The following is a 4926-nucleotide window of genomic DNA, read 5'->3' on the forward strand; positions in this document are numbered from 1 at the left end:
ATGGGTTGGTCGGATTAAATTGGAATTCGGTCGGGGGTTCAAATAGCTTCAATTGAGTTCAATAGGGGTGCAGAATCGGACTAAAATTGAAATAAAAATGGGGCTAACATTTAAATAGCCACTTTTCCCTGTTTGATTTATAAAAAATAGTAAAATAATTTCTGGAAATAAATTAAAGGTACTAAAATGATTAATAGCACATAATTAACTATTTAAAAATACCAGACCTAATTTTTATGAATATAAACGTAATTAATCCTAAAAAAGGCTAATATTGTAATTACATACAATTTAACTTTAAAAGTACTAAATGGCCTTGTAAAAATATGCAAAAATTATATTAGCCACATTTTAGTATAAATATGAAAATCCAATAAATGAATCACCAAAAATGATAATTTTGGGAATAATTATTGGGTTTTATTTTATGGATAAAATAGGGCAATAAATCGATTAAAAAATCATTAAAAATTAAGGAAAAAATAGTAAAACATTTGGACATACTTATATATGCATGCACATGCTATTTTGAAAGTATCATGTACATTAAAAATATATAGGGAAAATTGGGTATGAACAGCTGCCCCTCTTTACCCGGGAAGGATGAAAGAGTTTTCGGGTAAAGAAATGATGACCAATTTTGACCGAACGAAATGGTTCGAGGAGGCTTAGGCTGTGCCCTGGCTTCTGAGCTGCCTACATATCTCTGGTTATACAGGAATCAGGCCATATTAGTTCAGGATCCGTCGGCGGAGTATGCCGATGGAGACTTTTCAAGAACGGACGCAATATTCAGGACGAGGAAATCGTTACGGTTTGACATGGCTGCGGGAACCGGAGTGGTATAGCTCTTGCCGAGACGGCCGTTGCTCGCCGGTTTACCTGCAAATAAGAAATACAAGCATATATTGTGCGTAAATTTAAACATGATGCAATTTCCCGTTGGACCATGAGGATTGTCTCCAGACGGTTAGAATGACGTCCTTAGACTATGATGTCCTGGGCCATGAAGCGTATAATAAAGGATTCGCGGGCCATGAAATGATGCTCTCGGGCTATGAGAATGATGCCTCCGAACCATGATGCCTTTGAATAATGATATGCGAAAGATTAAGAGGGGTCCTCAGGATATGGCATGGTGTTCTCGGGCTATGAAAATGGTGCCTCCGAACAATGACGCCTTTCGATAATTTGGCGGTCATGGTGCCTCCGAACAATGACGCCTTTCGATAATTTGGCGGTCTTTCAGCCCATGAGATATAATAGGTGGCGATCTTTCAGCCATGCAAGTGTAAATAAGTTGGCGATCTTTCAGCCATGCAAATGTAAATAAGGTGGCGACCTTTCAGGCATGCGAGTGTAAATAAAGTGGCGATCTTTCAGCCATGCAAGTGTAAACAAGGTGGCGATCTTTCAGCCATGCAAGTGCAAATAAGGTGGCAATCTTTCAGCCATGCAAATGTAAATAAGGTGGCGATCTTTCAGACATGCAAATGTAGAGGTGGCGATATTTCAGCCATGCAGGTGTAAATAAGGTGGCGATCTTTCAGCCATGCAAATGTAGATGGAGGTAGAGCTCAACCTCGGAAGGCAGAATGGTAGCCTTATGCAATGCAAAATGCAGATGGAGACATCGTTTAGTCTCGGAAGGCAGAATGGTAGCCTTATGCAATGCAAAAAATGCAGATGGAGATAGCGTTTAGTCTCGGAAGGCAGAATGGTAGCCTTATGCAAGAAATAAAAGGGCAAATGGTGATAGAGCTTTCTTAGCTGATAGCAGATTGCGGTATCGTGACTACTGGGGACACTATGACACACGGAATATCCCTGGCGTGCGTGGATAGCAAATGTTGGTAAGTGCGATAGTTCTGAGAATTGTATTTCTGAACAATGTTTGTCTTGTGAGTGTGTAGCATGCCTGATGCTTTCGTAATCCCAGTGCCTGCATCCAAAGAAAAATCTTGATTTTTGTAGAGGGGGAGGTTAGTTCGCATCCCCTCTGGATCTGCTTGACCTGTTCGGCTTTGATTTGGTGATACAGTATGTATCATTGGGGGTAGCGTTGCTAAACAAGTCGATCTCGATAATAAACATGCATGAATTTGTAAAAATATGACATAAGTATACAATTAAGAAACAACTTTTAGATGAACCGACGACTGTGACGTGGCTCAAGACATTGCGACCTCTCTTGCTACGGAATTTTGAGGTTCCTCCTCAAAATTCTGCCCCAGTTTAACGGGTTGATGCTTTTGACAGTTGCTTGCGATGATTGGCTGAAATTACTTCGGAATTTTGAGGGTCCTTTTCAAAATTCTGCCCCAGTTTCCAATTGCGGGGGGAAATGAAAATTTTATTGAATTGTGACCGAACCCATAGGGCTGCCTACGTATCCCCTCTTAAACGGGAATCAGGTCAGACGTAGTTCAAAATTAGGAAAGCATATAAATTACACGTAGTAACATTTGACTGCATCTGAGTTGATTGGCTTTGGCCAGACTTCTCCGTCCATTTCTGCGAGTATGAGGGCTCCTCCTGTCAGAACCCGATGAACCATGTTTGGGCCTTGCCAGTTTGGAGAGAACTTCCCTTTGGCCTCGTCTTGATGCGGAAAATTTTTCTTTAATACCAGTTGCCCTGGTGTGAACTGTCTGGGCTTGACTCTCTTGTTGAAGGCTCTGGACATTCTGTTCTGATAGAGTTGACCATGACAAACTGCGTTCATTCTTTTCCTATCTATAAGAGCTAGCTGCTCGTAACGACTCTTCACCCATTCTGCATCGCCGAGCTAAACTTCCTGTATGATCCTTAAGGAAGGAATTTCTACTTCGACGGGAATGACGACTTATGTACCAAAAACCAGCATATAGGGGATTGCCCCTGTTGACGTGCAGACCGTGGTGCGATACCCCAATAAAGCAAATGATAGCTTCTCGTGCCACTACTTATGCTTCTCTATCATTTTCCTCAATATCTTCTTGATATTCTTGTTGGCGGCTTCTACGGCTCCATTCATCTGAGCCCTGTAGGCTGTAGAATTCTTATATCTGATCTTGAAGGTTTCACACATGGCTTTCATCAAGTCGCTGTTGAGATTAGAACCATTATCAGTAATGATTGACTCTGAAATCCCGAATCGACAAACGATGTGGTTGCGGACAAAGTCTGCCACGACTTTCTTAGTTACTAATTTGTAAGATGTTGCTTCGACCCATTTGGTGAAATAGTCGATGGCTACTAGGATAAACCTGTGCCCGTTTGAAGCTGCAGGCTCGATTGGTCCAATAACATCCATTCCCCAGGCGGCGAATGGCCATGGTGAGCTCGTTGCATTAAGCTCATTTGGAGGTACCTTTATCATGTCTGCATGTATCTGACAGCGGTGGCATTTTCATACATACTGGATGCAGTCCGTCTCCATAGTCATCCAAAAGTAACCAGCTCGGAGTATCTTCTTTGCTAAGACAAAACCGTTCATATGTGGACCGCAGGTCCCGGCGTGAATTTCCTTTAGTAGCCTGGATGCTTCCTTTGTGTCGACACACCATAACAATCCCAAATCAGGAGTCCTCCTATATAGGATTCCTCCGCTGTGGAAGAAATTATTGGATAACCTCCGAAATGTGCGCTTCTCAATAAGATTTGCAAGTTCTGGGTACTCTCATTTTGCCAAATATTCCTTGATATCCTGAAACCAAGGCTTTCCGTATGCTTCTTCTTTGACATGGGCACAATAAGCTGGCTGATCATGGATCTTTACTGGAATGGGATCAATGAAACTTTTGTCTGGATGTTGTATCATGGATGATAGGGTGGCCAATGCATCGGCGAACTCATTCTGATTCTGGGAACATGCCGGAACTCCGTCTTCGTGAACCTCTTTCTCAATTCCTGTACATGATGCAGGTACGGGAGTATCTTGGAGTTCTTGGTCGCCCATTCCTCTCTTACCTGATGTATAAGCAAGTCTGAATCTCCAATTACTAGCAAATCTTGTACGTTCATGTCAATGGCCATCTTGAGCCCTAGGATGCAGGCTTCGTATTCGGCCATGTTATTGGTGCACGGGAACCTGAGCTTGGCGGACACTGGATAATGCTGACCGGTTTCTGATACCAGGACGACTCTTATGCCAACTCCTTTGAAATTTGCTACTCCATCGAAAAACATTCTCCAACCGTCATAGGATTCTGCAATGTCTTCTCCTATGAATGATACCTCTTCATTAGGAAAATACGTTTTCAGGGGTTCATATTCTCCATCTACGGGATTTTCCGCAAGGTAATCTGCTAGTGCCTGTCCCTTGATTGCCTTCTAAGTTACGTAGACAATGTAGAATTCACTCAACAGGATTTGCCACTTGGCTAGTTTGCCGGTGGGCATAGGCTTCTGGAAGATGTACTGTAAAGGATCCATCCTTGATATGAGATACGTAGTATAGGCACAGAAGTAATGCCTTAGCTTCTGAGCTACCCAAGTCAAAGCGCAACAGGTGCGTTCCAAAAGAGAATACCGGGCCTCATATGGAGTGAACTTCTTGCTGAGATAATAGCTTGCCTGTTCCTTCCTTCCTGTTTCATCATGTTGCCCCAGAACACAATCGAAAACTCCGCCCAATACCGCAAGGTAGAGTAATAAGGGTCTACCTGGCTCGGGCGGGACCAAGACTGGTGGTGTTGACAAGTACTCCTTGATTCTGTCGAAGGCCCTTTGACAGTCGTCGGTCCATTTGGTAGCGGCGTCCTTCTTCAACATCTTAAAGATTGGCTCGCAGATGACTGTGGATTGTGCTATGAACCGGCTAATGTAGTTGAGTCTTCCTAAGAAACTCATTACGTCCCTTTTGTTCTTTGGCAGTGGTAGTTCTTGAATGGCTTTGACTTTTGATGATCCAGTTCTATTCCTCGGCGACTCACAATAAACCCA

Source organism: Nicotiana attenuata, chromosome 7 (genome assembly GCF_001879085.1).
Source record: "Nicotiana attenuata strain UT chromosome 7, NIATTr2, whole genome shotgun sequence".
In the NCBI taxonomy this organism is placed as follows: domain Eukaryota; kingdom Viridiplantae; phylum Streptophyta; class Magnoliopsida; order Solanales; family Solanaceae; genus Nicotiana; species Nicotiana attenuata.